The sequence below is a fragment of the Corythoichthys intestinalis genome, chromosome 6 (genome assembly GCF_030265065.1).
Source record: "Corythoichthys intestinalis isolate RoL2023-P3 chromosome 6, ASM3026506v1, whole genome shotgun sequence".
NCBI lineage: Eukaryota > Metazoa > Chordata > Actinopteri > Syngnathiformes > Syngnathidae > Corythoichthys > Corythoichthys intestinalis.
In genome coordinates this window covers 18,250,775-18,265,024 of record NC_080400.1, presented here as the reverse complement: position 1 = coordinate 18,265,024, position 14,250 = coordinate 18,250,775, and the positions used below count along the sequence as shown (strand labels likewise).

The 14,250-nt window shown below is 45.6% G+C and overlaps 2 long non-coding RNA genes across 2 annotated transcripts; both read left to right on the top strand.

Annotated features, from left to right (window-relative positions):
* Positions 1-2,984: 2,984 nt before the first annotated feature.
* On the top strand, positions 2,985-4,083 carry LOC130917041 (uncharacterized). Its single transcript, XR_009063410.1, has 4 exons — positions 2,985-3,163; positions 3,243-3,341; positions 3,406-3,512; positions 3,859-4,083. It is a non-coding gene; the product is annotated as an uncharacterized LOC130917041 (long non-coding RNA).
* A 5,325-nt stretch (positions 4,084-9,408) lies between these two features.
* On the top strand, positions 9,409-11,060 carry LOC130917042 (uncharacterized). The gene is made up of 6 exons (XR_009063411.1): positions 9,409-9,905; positions 9,978-10,028; positions 10,229-10,297; positions 10,412-10,520; positions 10,604-10,673; positions 10,808-11,060. It is a non-coding gene; the product is annotated as an uncharacterized LOC130917042 (long non-coding RNA).
* Positions 11,061-14,250: the final 3,190 nt, after the last annotated feature.

Genomic DNA, 14,250 nt, shown 5'->3' with positions numbered 1-14,250 from the left:
TCGGTGACACATATGCTGAGAAGCACGCTGAATAAAGAAGTGTTTTCCATTCAAGTCTCGGCCTTACATGTACTTAGATTAAGGAAGTACATAACAAAAGCTTTTTCACGGCCACAAAAGTGTTGGGAGCAAAATTTTATAAGGGAGCAAATTTTGACAGAACACAGGCGCAGGTACCCAACCCCCACGGGTTGCATGATCTGCTCAGAGGCCTGCCCTTGACAGTGACGTTCCGTTATTCTCGCTATATGATTGGGCGAAGAGTTTAAATGCTCTCCCAGAGCCGTGCTCTCCTGTAAATGCCTGTTTAAAAGTATGCCGGTCGTTCTTGAGAGTCGTAGTAAAGCGTTCGCTGCAAAAGTGCCTGTTTAAAAATGCGTATGTAAAGCGATTAATGATATCACATATTGGGATGATTATTAACAATTAAATGTAAAATTTAAATTAAAGAGCAAACGCGTGCAAACTAGGCATGTGCCTTAATTCAAAATATCACGGTTTCACTGTATTGCAATTAAAGCTTTAAAATGTGTTACTTTGACATACCTGCTTGGAATTTTTTTTTAAATACTTTTTTTCTATTGAACAGAATTTTTATTTTTTTAAACAGCAAATTGGAACATAACTATATTGTTGAGTTAAAATAAATTTTAAAAAAATATTCTACATAACATTCAAATAAATGCAATCCTTTAGGTGAGCACCTCTTTTAACGCACCACAAACATCATACCCACGAGAGATAATGGCTTGTCATCCAGAATGAATTCTTCGCCAATGACTCTTGTTATTCCCTGGGCTTCGGGACTGTCGAGTGTCAGTTTGTCACGCATAGCAAAAGTTTCTGCCAGTGTTAGTTGCGTAGGACCTTTCTTTTTGTCTTCAGTTTTCTTAACATACTTCTTATATTGTTTGTGGTGGTATTTCGCTAAATGCTTGAGGATGTTGGTTGTATTAAAACTTCTTACAGCTTTACCACCATGCTTGACTTTATTGTGGGATATGTTGCACTCTGCCTCTTCGTCTTTGTCGTCCTTTAAGGTGAAATGATCCCACACAGCTGACATTTTTACCAATAAACTCTCTCAGTAAATTGGGAGACGGTGATGTAAATGTAGTGTGTTGAAGGTGTGTGCTAAAATGCGGACCGGATTTTAGGGAAACCGAAGCAAAAACTGGAATGGATTATGTAAATCGGTGCGCTGGTAAATCTGGATTTTAAAAAAAAAAACTGGATCGGAAGTCTGGATAGGAATTTTTCCATGTTGGCCGATCCGATACCGATGCGCATTTTTTTGCCCATATCGGCGTCTGATCCAAACCAAATATTTATGTTTATGTTAATTTTATTTTGTGCCCTGCATAGATTTTCTTGTGCGCAGAGTATGGTCAAGCAGTGCGCGATTGCGGACACGCGCAGCTTAGAGGGGACATTGATGTTAACCCAACCCATTCCATAGAACAACTTTGTTTTAACGTCACTTGACGTCAGGAATTTCGATGTCAACCATACTGATGATTTTGATGGAAATTCAACGTTTATTCAATGTCGGTCTACTATCTGGGTTATTAAGTCTTACTTAAATCATTCAGGCATTTTTCATTTAACTACATAACTTAATATTTACTTGAAGCAGTTGTGTGAAACCACATGAAATAAGCTTTTTCAATAATTACCATGTTTATTTTTTTGGGGAGTGCATGGGAATATGAAAGAATTTCACCACATACGCAGTGATGCTGATAATTAACATTGAATGCTGTGTTAAAACCTCACAAAAATTTCCAGATCTCCAGAACTATTTGACACAGTAGAGCAAAAATACAGGATTTTTAGAAAGTTGTGCAGTATTGTTGTATTAGAAAATTACCGAAATACTAAACTGTAAAGAAAAAAAACATCTTCTCATGGGACAACACTGACAAAATTACACTTTGACACAATGAACAGTAGTCTGTGTGCAGCTTATATAATAGAGTTCATTTATTTTTCCCCTCAAAATAACTTCTAAAGACGGTACACAAGAAAGCCCGCCCGTCTCATCAGACTATAGGACATGGTTCCAGTAATCTATGTGTTTTGTTGACATGTCTTCAGAAAACTGTTTGCGGGCTTTCTTGTGTACGGTCTTCAGAAGAGGGTTCCTCCTGAGGTGACAGCCATGCACACCAATTTGATGTACAGTGCGGTGTATGGTCTGAGCACTAACAGGCTGACTCCCCACCTCTTCAATCTCTGCAGCAATGCTGACAGCCCTCCTGTAACGAGTTACATGACATTTCGGAGGGAAAATGACAAGCAGTACTCAATTTGGACATTTAGGGATGCACGTTTTTTCATAGAGGTGTTTTCACTTTTGTTGCCATGGGTTTAGATATTAATGGCTATATTCTGAGTTTTTTTGAGGGGGAAATAAATGAACTCTCATTGTATAAGCTGCACACAGACTACTTTTGATTGTGACAAAGTGTCATTTTGTCAGTGTTGTCCCATAAAAAGATATACCGTATTGGCCCTAAATATGAGACAGTGTTTTTGAGAGGAGTCTGGCTGCAGCCCGCCTCTCTCAGTACCCTGCGCCGCTCTTCTCAGTACCCATCCCGCAGACAGGAAATGACGCAATACCGCAGCTCTCAGTCCCCTCAGACCGGAAATGTCGTCAACCCATGCGACGAAAACAAGTTACGTTATTTCACCTCTCGCGAAGAAAACACGGTAAGTGGCCGCACTGAAAAAAAGTGTTTAAAAGCGTATGCATGTTTAAAAATGTTAAATAGTTAAACAACACTTGCGGTGAAAGTATGAAGTGTTTATTCTGAGTTGAAAAGACCGTACTTATATCTAGTATTCTTAATGTAATTTAAATAATGTCTTCCTTTACTAACTGCATGTGACTTTGCTCTACTTATATTGTTTAATACGTACTGATGAATTCAGCAGCGAATTGGCTAATGCTGCTAATGCTTTTTACATTTTTTTTTTCACAATGAACAGACTTCTTTGTGTAGTTTTCATTATATTGCACTCTTATTTTTCATTATGTACATGCCTGCAATTCGCAGCTCGCTGTTTTTGTTGTTGTATGGTATTGTTGTTTTGCCTTCATTTGTTTTGTCTGGTCCTTTGTAGTTTGAATGTTGTCACATGATCCAAATAGGACAAGGTTGTAATTTTTTCTTGATATTGTTACTCTGCTTAGCTATATATTTTTTCATTATTATTATTATTTTTTTTTTTACTAGCTCCTTGATCACCACCCCATTGGGAAGAAACTAAATCACGACCCCCAAATGGTAGTCTTCCCATGCAGATACAGGGATGTCACACAGATCCAAATGGAAGTAAGTAGCATAAGTAGTAATGTACTTTAGATTTTGGACTGTGCTGAACACTTTTTTTGGATAGACATCGAACACTGTAAAACCCACTGTGCAGACAGGACCAATGGTGACAATATAAGACCATGCCGAGCTTCATGGACGGTTCAAACTCATCCTGCCCAGGAACGGCTGGTATGTTTGTATCTCTGAGACAGATGTTGTGCTCAGTGGAAATCTGGGTAGGCTTATTATTCCTTATATTAGTTAACAATTGGACATAATTGATTATTTACTCTTTGTTTATTTAACCAATCAACATTCTCATTAGCTTATGCAAATCTTGAATATAAAGAGGCCAGAAATGGTGTTGATTGTCTAAAAAAAGAAAGTTTGATTGACACGTGCTGACTTTTGGAACGTTGGCCTGAACAATGAAATGGAATCAACTGTGAATTTTGAGGATTTAGTTTCTCTAAAGAACATAATGTCACATGTACAATTAAGTAAAATGTAACTTTTTGTGTTTGTTTTTTTGCAGATATGAAATGCATATTTATAACTTGTCTAACAAGTAGCTCATTCAAAGGTATAAAAAAGTATTTTTTGGCGTGTGTAGGGTATTTTAACTATGTAGCCTACAGAATGCTTGTATGGGCTCATGTAGGTGTCTGCGTACGTTTGTATTTATATAACATATGTCCGTGTGTATAGATTATGTATTTTTCAGGGAAGGACCATATTTGTGGTTGACCCCTATGTTGTTGCAACATGGTGAAAGCCTACAGGATGTGACCCACACATACATTTGCCTGTAAGGCTGATTAGTAAGAACTACAACTTGGAGCTGTTAGGTTGCGATGGGAAGTGGACCCCAAAGCAGACAAGGGTGGCTGTGGTGATTTTCAAAGGTTTATTTGAGCGCACGTCGCAGCACCGCACGTGCACTTGGCGTGTAGCTGGCAGGTGTCGAAAGGAGATCAATCAGGCGTCGGTACAATTCTGGGAGCAGGCACGGGGAATCCTGGGACGGAACAAGAGGTTTGATTAGCCGGGTAAGAATTAATGTGGTAAATACCTGAATGCTGGACTTCACTGACGGGATTACTGAAAGTTTGGTCTGGTGACGAGCGGCAACGACGAGCTGGCTTATAAAGGCGGCTGATTTCGATGGCTTGCAGCTGTCGGCGTCTTCGCCCGTCTGGTCTCCAGCCTGCAATCAAGGAGCCCTAACAGTACCCCCCAACCCCCACGGGCGCCACCAGGCGCCCGAGGCACGCGATCGGGATGGGCGCGATGGAAGTCACGTATCAGGGACCTGCACAACACCTGCCTGGCTGGGATCCAACTTCGTTCCTCAGGCCCATAGCCCTCCCAGTCGACGAGGTACTGTACCCCACGGCCACGACGGCGGACGTCCAAGAGACGTCTCACTTTGAAGGCCGGGTGCCCGTCAATTAACAATGGAGGAGGGGGAGTCTGCACCGGAGGGGACAACGGGCATGACGAGACCGGCTTTACCTGGGAAACATGGAAGGTGGGATGGACACGTAGAGACCTGGGGAGCTTGAGGCGGACTGAGCAGGGATTCACTACCTTCTCTACTTCAAAGGGGCCGACAAAACATGGGGCCAGTTTCCTGGAATTAACTCTTAGTGGCAAGTGTTTTGAGGAGAGCCATACCTTCTGCCCCACAGAGTAGACAGGGGCTGGTGTACGGCGACGGTTGGACTGGGCCTGGGAACTTTCGGACGAGCGGATTAGCGCAGCGCGTGCTCTCCTCCAAACCTTGGTGCACCGGTTGATGTGCCTTTGCACCGAGGGAACCGCTATGTCCTGCTCTTGGGATGGGAACAAGGGGGGCTGGTAGCCCAGTGAGCACAGGAAGGGGGACATGCCTGAGGAGGCGTTCGGCAGGGTATTATGGGCATATTCGACCCAGGAGAGGTGGTCACTCCAGGAATTGGGACAGGACTGTGCGACACAGCGAAGTGCTGCCTCCAGCTGTTGGTTTGTGCGTTCACACTGGCCGTTGGTTTGAGGATGGTAACCTGAGGAGAGACTCACACCAACGTCCAGAGCTGCGCAGAAAGCCTTCCATACCTGCGAGGTGAATTGGGGACCCCTATCAGACACAATATCAGACGGGATGCCATGCAGGCGGAAGACATGCTGGACCAGCAGCTCTCCGGTCTCCTTCGCCGATGGGAGTTTGCGAAGCGGGATGAAATGGGCCCCCTTGGAAAATCTATCAACCACAGTGAGTATTACGGTGTTACCTCGGGAAGAGGGGAGACCGGAGACAAAGTCCAGGGCGATATGGGACCACGGACGGCTAGGGATGGGAAGAGGGCGAAGCAGGCCAGAGCTTGGTTTGGTCGAGGTCTTGTTGCGGGCGCAAACGTGGCAAGCAGTGACAAAAGCCCGTGTGTCCTCGGGCATTGTGGCCCACCAGAACCGTTGGCGCAACACAGCGAGGGTCCTGCGGATACCCGGGTGGCAGAACAGGCGAGACGAGTGGGCCCACTCCAGCACCTGTTGCCGGACTGACGCGGGAACAAACAAATTAGCCTGAGACCCCTGCCGGGGGTCCGGGTGCTCCCCAAGGGCTTCCTTAACCTTGGACTCCACCTCCCATTCCACTGCAGCAAGAAAACAGGTGGAAGGGAGAATGGGGGCTGGGTCCACCTTGGTCTCACTAGGCAGGAACTGGCGGGATAGGGCATCTGGCTTGATATTACGTGCCCCTGGGATATAGGAGAGAGAGAAATTAAAACGTTCAAAAAACATGGCCCACCTGGCCTGGCGAGGATTGAGCCTCTGGGCGGCCTTGAGGTACTCCAGGTTTTTGTGATCAGTCAAAACGATGAAAGGCTGGCGAGCTCCCTCCAGCAGGTGTCGCCACTCCTCCAGGGCAAGTTTAACAGCCAGCAACTCGCGGTCCCCAATGCTATAGTTTTGCTCGGCGGGGGTTAGTCTGCGAGAGAAAAATGCACAGGGGTGCACCTTGCCATCGCCAGTCTGTCGTTGGGACAAGACTGCTCCCACGCCCACTTCAGAGGCATCCACCTCCACAATGAACTGTAAGGCAAGGTCAGGATGTGCCAGCACGGGGGCTGATGTAAAGCGTCGCTTAAGGTCCCTGAAGGCAGCGTCAGCAGAGTCAGTTCAGCGAAATGGTGAAGCGGTCGATGTGAGGGCTGTTAGCGGTGCTGCGACCCTGCTGTAATTCCTGATGAACCGCCGATAAAAGTTTGCGAACCCGAGGAAACGTTGGAGTTGTTTCCGATCGGTGGGCCGTGGCCACTCTACCACTGCGGTTAGCTTACCAGGGTCCATGCGGAGTTCGCCCTTGGCAATGACGTAGCCCGGGAATTTGGTCTCTGGGACGTGGAACTCGCACTTTTCTGCCTTCACAAACAGACGGTTTTCCAGGAGTCTTTGGAGCACCTGGCGTACGTGCTGCTCGTGCTCTGTGAGGTTAGGAGAGAAAATCAGGATGTCATCAAGATAAACAAAAACAAACCTGTTGATCATGTCTCTCAGCACGTCATTGACCAGGTTCTGGAAAACCGCGGGGGCATTAGTGAGTCCAAAAGGCATGACGAGATACTCAAAATGGCCCAGGGGAGTGTTAAACGCGGTCTTCCACTCATCTCCCTCTCTGACACGGACCAGATGATAAGCGCTGCGTAGGTCGAGCTTGGTGAAGATACGCGCGCCATGGAGGGGTGTGAACGCCGAGTCCATCAGAGGGAGTGGGTACGTGTTCTTAATGGTGATTTTGTTGAGGCCACGGAAATCAATGATGGGCCTCAATGTGCCATCCTTCTTCCCCACAAAGAAGAGGCCGGCGCCGACCGGGGATGAGGACGGACGAATTATACCTGTGGCCAAGGACTCTGTGATACAGGACTGCAGCACCTCCCTCTCAGCTTCAGAGATCTTATGAATGCGCTCCTTTGGCAGGGCGGCGCCAGGAAGTAGGTCTATGGCACAGTCATAAGGGCGGTGGGGGGGCAGGGCCACTGCTCGGTCTTTACTGAAGACTAGGCTCAGGTCATGGTAGCACTCAGGGACTGATGAGAGGTCTAGCTGGTCTGGATTCTGGACAGGATAGGCTGGAGCCGTTGGGCAGATTTTAGACAATTTTTATGGCAAAAGGCACTCCATGCAGTGAGCTTGGGGTGGGTCCAATCCACCGCTGGGCTGTGAGTCTTGAGCCAGGGTAGGCCAAGAACCAGCGGCATGTGAGGGCAATCGATTACGAATAGACTGAGTACCTCTTGGTGGTTACCCGATAGAAGAAGGTGGACAGGGTCGGTTTGCTCCCCCACACTAAACAGCACCTGTCCATTGAGTGCGATGGTCTTTAACGGGACAGGTAACGAGCGCGTTCCGACGCCCAGCTGTTTCACCAACCTGCGATCAATAAAACTTTCATCAGCACCAGAATCAACAAAAGCCTTCACACTGCAGGACTGGTCTTTCCAAGTAAGTGTGGCGGGGAGCTGGAGCCGAGCTGAGGAATTGTTAAACGCATGACTCACCAGTATTTCCTCACCTACTGGTGAGCCTGCCCGTTTCCCGGACGCACCGGACAATGGCGGAGGAAGTGCCCCGCTTTGCCACAGTAGATGCATAGCTGGGCAGCGAGCCTACGTGTGCGTTCCTCCTCAGTGAGCCTGGCTCTCCCTAACTGCATGGGCTCGGGGCTCTCAGCAGAGGGCAGTGTAGAGGCGATGGTGTGTGGGGAATACCCGGAAGTAGGGGCCATACTCTGGGCAGCGGGACAGTGAAACTTGAAAGGCGGCGGCTCGCGGCGTTGACGTCGTCTTTCGCGAAGTCGACTGTCGATTCGACTCGAACGATCGATGAGCTGATCGAGATTCCCTGGCTCGTCCCTGGAAGCCAACTCGTCCTTGAGCGATTCGCTGAGTGCGCCGGTGAAGACCTCTTGAAGCGCGGCGTCGTTGAATTGGCTCTCAGCTGCAAGCGTGCGGAACTCCACGGAGAACTCTGCGACGCTGCGTCCTCCCTGACGGATGGACATTAGACGTTTGGCGGCTTCCTTACCATGGACCGGGTGGTCGAAAATTTTGCGCATCTCGGCTGTGAAGCAGTCATATGAGGCGCACGCCGCCGAGCCCTTCTCCCACTCAGCTGTGGCCCAGGCCAGAGCTGGGCCGCGAAGACTCGCGATCAGGTAAGCGATCTTGACCCGCTCGCCGCCGTATGTACGTGGCTGTTGGTCGAACACGAGACCGCACTGCACTAAAAAGGCACGACAAGAGCCCAAGTCGCCATCGTAGGGGGCTGGGGGTGGCACGTGTGGCTCCCGTTGCGTTGGCGGTGGGGAGACGAAGTCTCGGCGTGGTGGTGACGTCGGATGCAGGGGAAGCGGCGTGAATTGCGCCTGGAGAGACTGAAGTGCCACAGAAATTTCTCCTACCTTTTGGTAAAGATATTCGAGGGCTTGAGCGTGTCGGTCAACGGCGGGGGGTGACGAGGAAGCATAACTCATTCATGTCCGCGGAGTCCATGTGGCCAGACCAAGCTGTTAGGGTGCGCTGGGAAGTGGACCCCCTAAGCAGACAAGGGTGGCTGTGGTGATTTTCAAAGGTTTATTTGAGCGCACGTCGCAGCACCGCACGTGCACTTGGCGTGTAGCTGGCAGGTGTCGAAAGGAGATCAATCAGGCGTCGGTACAATTCTGGGAGAAGGCACGGGGAATCCTGAGACGGAACAAGAGGTCTGATTAGCCGGGTAAGAATTAATGTGGTAAATACCTGAATGCTGGACTTCACTGACGGGATTACTGAAAGTTTGGTCTGGCGACGAGCGGCAACGACGAGCTGGCTTGTAAGGCGGCTGATTTCGATGGCTTGCAGCTGTCGGCGTCTTCGCCCGTCTGGTCTCCAGCCTGCAATCAAGGAGCCCTAACAGGAGCATTGGTTCATTTTCAAAGAACAGTCAAATCATAACAAATTAAATGATCCAAATTCCAATTATTTGTGGGAAGATCCAAGATCCAGATCCAATCATGAGATCAGGGAACTATTGTTATCTCTAATGAAATTCAGTATCCATTCATATTGGCATGGCGTTTCCATGATGATCCAGAATAGCCTTGTTTGGTTTTGAAGGTATGTTCCAGTCGATCCTTTTATGTTGCCCCTTCAGTTAAAGCAGAATTGCACTCCAGATGATTCATCCAATCATTTGAAGCAAATTTCTAAAATGCCACTCTAAAATTGCGAATGTTTTGTTTCAAGGGCGTTGGCCCGGTCTCAACATTGGTAGGGACGAATATAATGCAAATAAGGTTGCTCAAAAGTTGGTGGGGACAACTTAAGCATCCTGAAAAGTTGGTCGTGTTATGTCCCTACCGTCCCTATGCAAACCTACGCCCTTGTTTTGTTTGCATGAATCATTTAAACCTGACTGGTTGGTGTTCTTATGCATGGAAACACGTTTGTAATTGTTTAACTACTGTATTTAATATGAACCTATATTTTCAATTGCAGAAAACGTTGACAGTCAATCAACAGGGGGACATGGAAAGAGAGGATTGGAAGTGAAATAGAGGTATTTGTAAAAGTGTGTATATTCATTGATTCAAAACTTGAAGGAAGTGACTCGGTTAAATTCTTACGTTAGGGTTTTCCGGGACAGCCATAGGGGAAGGACTGTGGCATCTTCATTTTGATGGTAGGTGAGTTTAACTGTCCAATTTTGTCCTCTGTGATATTTGTATTCATTTATCCATTTGTAGTATGCTCTTTGCACTGTTCTGAATGCTCTCTTTGAGTTTAACCATTGTAAAATGAAGTTCACCGAATCATTCAAATTGGGCTACAAAATATCCTTGTCGTTATTCTTTATTTACACTTGTTTTTAATTTTTGTTAGACTGATATGCCAACTCTGAGGAAGTGGTGGTGTATATTGCTAGCGGACAATTTCAAACTTGGGTGCATGGTAAGTCTTTGAAACTGTTGATATGGCATTCATAGGAAAGTAGGTGCACAGTACCTTAATTCTTTGTTGGAAAATGTGGAATACTTATTTTTGTATTTTTTCAACTTATGTGAGCCACAGGAAAGAGTTTGCCCTATGGACAGATGAGGCAAAAGCATTACTGCAGGGTTAAGTGCCACCAGTCTATCAGTTACAGAGGTGAAATTTGAATATAATTGCTGAGGTCAGCTTTTAAAGACTTTTTAGTGTCCATTACTCTGACGCACTTTTGAACATGCCCCCCTTTATTCACTGATTTATTTTTAGGAAGAGGTGCAACCACAGCTCCTTCAAGTTAGTGGTGGCCCACTCCAAAAAGATATGGCGGGAAAAAATGGTAAGATTGTTTATATACCTAGTTTAATGCAATGCCTGAAAAGAAAAATCAAGTATAAAATTAACAAAGCATCATTTTTATTTTACTTATGTAATATTCAAATAGGTCTTTTCTTTCTCTTTTCCAATGAACAGTTTTGCTAAAAGGATTGTGCAAGACAGCACAAAAGCCTCGGACAGGGCTGGGGGGGGGGATCAATGCAGTAGGAGTTCCCAAGCATCCTGCAGATGGAAGAGGATGAGCATGAACTACAATGTCTTGGAGCCATTCAAGTTCTGTTTCAACCATCTGGAAGATGGATTTACCTTTTTTGAGGAGATTGTTGACTAAAGAAAATATCTGGTATTCTCTCAATAATAATAAAAAAAAATAAAACTAAAAAAATAAAGTTTACCACATTAGAACTGGTTGTATTGAGTTCATTTTTCTACACTTATAAATTAGTTGTTTTTTTTTTCTTTTATCCCAGATGTTAGTTGTAGGTAGTTTTAATTACCTGTGATGAAGGCGGGAGTGCTTGCCGAAAAATGTCAGGTAATTAAAACAACCTACAACTATTGTCCGGGATAAAAGAAAAAAACAACTAACACATGACAACTATTTTGTCATTTCTGTTTGAAATAAAGGTGCCTTTCCTGGAGCAGAAAGTTTAATATAGTTTCTGAATTAGTTAATTAGGATCTTCACCCACATGAATGAATTTAAGTAGCAAAATGAAAGACAAAATTGGTTTGGTTGCAACATTGAGAGAATATTACGTTTTTGATACATTAAATTGTAATGAAGCTATATTAATGTGTCCGTTCATGAAAATGTAAGGATGACAGCAATTTCTAATAATTCTCAATTGGAGTATATTTTACAATTGACAAACTAAAGTACACACTGTGATAGGTCACAGGCGATCTTTCAGTCACTAATTAAACCTTTATTGCAATAGTGTGTATTTTAATTTTGATGTACTGTAACCGTGTTTTTCATTTTGGTAAAATCAGCAGGCTTTGACAAACTGACCGCGCTTAAAGAGTTAATCTCCCGATTTCACCAAATCAATTTAAGGAGCATGGAAATAAATTATTATTTAAATAATAATGAGTGATGCTGAAACCGAAAATAAAAGACGTGCGAAAAGAAAACTAGTATTTACGTTCGAATGGACGCTAACTATTACGATAAAACCGGAAGCTCGGAGCTCGAGCGCTACTTCATGTTGTCATTTCCGGTCTGAGAGCTGCGATATTGCGTCACTTCCTGTCTGCGGGATGGGTACTAGTGACGGGATCTCTCGTTCACTTGAGTAAACGAATCCATTCCGGTTCGTTCAGTAAAAAGATTCGTTCAAACGAATCGTTCAACGAATCGTTCGCCCCCCTCATCTCCCTCCCCGCCCAAATGAATCGTTCGGTTAGTGAACGGGAAGTGACGTTGCCGAACGAATCACCAAAGACCGCTTCGCAGTATAACTGAACGGGAAGTGACATTGCTTGGTCCCTCCCTCTCTTGCACATTGACCACTCGTCATAGTTTCAGAAATGAGTGACAGGCGATATCATTCTGCTTTCACAGACAGCCTCGTCTCCCTCCCGCTGCTCCAAAAGCGAGGGAGAACTTCCGCGTCGTCTGTCCTAGTTCTATGGGCTCAAAGTCATGGCTCGTGCTTGCATTTCGATTTAGGACACGGTTAAACATTTTCCTTTTGAGGGGGAAGTTGGGGTTTGGGGTCGGGGGCGCACGGACTTTCTTTAGCATGATCTTGCTCACATATACAATGCTGCTGCTTCTACCAGCCAACGCGGCATGCTTGCTGTCACGAAAATAAAAATAAATCGAAAGTTTAATTCCTAAATATGGAACGACCAACACATCATATTTACCTCTCGCTCTGTTGTATTTTTGTTTTTTATTATTAAGATGATCGTATTGAATTTTTGCACTGGTATTAATAAATAAAATAATCCGGTCAGCTCCCCTGTCGTCCCCGCATCTCAGATCGTCAAATGCTGACGAGAAATAATTGTTTGCTCTTTATGATGTCGCCTTTCTACTCTCATTAGTCTGTTAAGAAAAATGTAGACATATTGCGACATCTCCCGTCTCCGCGCGCTTTGTTTTGGGGCGCTTGAGTAGCACATGATGGACGGATTGACATAATTTGTCAAACCAACCGACACCCTCTGACACGGAAAAAAAAAAAAAAAAAAAAACGGAAAAAATTGACATGTATATACAGTTTCATTGCAAATCAGTATTATGGTGATCATACTAAATATTTTTTTTTCTGTGCACATATGAGGTACATATCGCTGCCATGAAGCCTCCATATAGTGACAGTTCTCTGCCCGCTTTACTGCCGTCACGCGACCGCAGCTCAGCTTTTGCTTGCCTCGTAGCTACGCGTGTTTTAAATTACTGTAAATTTGATAGTATATCGTCATAGGTACAGTCCCGAGTCTGTTGAGAAAAGTAGAACACTAAACCATGCTCGCTAGATTTGTGTGGTGTTTTTGTCTTTTTGAGCAGCATTTGATAGGCTCCACGTTAACAAATATGTGACAAAGTCATTTCCTTTCATTTTATGACTCGTTCACCGCATAGTCATTACTGGAAAGTCAAGTTAGCAGCAAGCTAGGTCAGGAACCGGAGGACCGAATCACTGAACGGGAAGTGAGAAAACTCAGTCTTTCCCCCCTGCCTGCACGCTGGCTGCTTATTGGCCACACGTGGAAATGAGTGACAGACGCCTTGATTCTGTTTCCGCTCCCTCCCCTGCCCGCGATGAGGCTGGCGTCTGATTGGTCGTGTGCGATGTCAGAAGACGCTGCCGCTTGCTCAACGCCCTCCCACGCAGCGAACAAGCGCCACCAACTTCATAGAACGAATCAGTGCAGATGGTGATTAGTTCGGTCTCGTTCACCCAAACAATTCGTTCAAAAAGAACTAATCGTTCGTGACCGATACAACACTAATGGGTACTGAGAAGAGCGGCGCAGGGTACTGAGAGAGGCGGGCTGCAGCCAGACTCTCTTGGAATAGGCTGACGTAGTCCATCGTTAGCATTTTAATGTATGTATTAAATTGGTTTAAGAAAATGCTACAGGCATTAGCTTTGACATTTGAGGAAGAGGAGGAGGCTCCTGAACCAGCAAGGCGCCGTTAATGGATGCATGACATCCTCCGCAAAAGGGAGTCGCAAGGGCTTTCAATAACCTGGTCCGGGATCATTTGTGACTCATGTCATATAACTCTGTGTAGCGTGAAATGGCAATGGCCGCGTGTTCGATGCGTCCCAGAAGCGGCTCAAGGCGACGCACGCGAAAAGAACGGCAGAGTTTATTATTTGACGCGAGACGCGGCCCTCCTGCGTCAATACTACTAGCTAGGATCGGGCAGACCGGAAATCACTCGTGTAATAATACGGTGGATCCGGTCCATTTTTCAAACTAATATGCAAGCGTAACCTACTTTTTGAGTCCATCAGATCTTTTGAGTGGTAGATCGGGGCACAGTTGACTTGTCTTTGCTGATTTACTGCTGTCTTCTCTGCTATAATAATAATAACCAACAGGGCCCCGTGTTC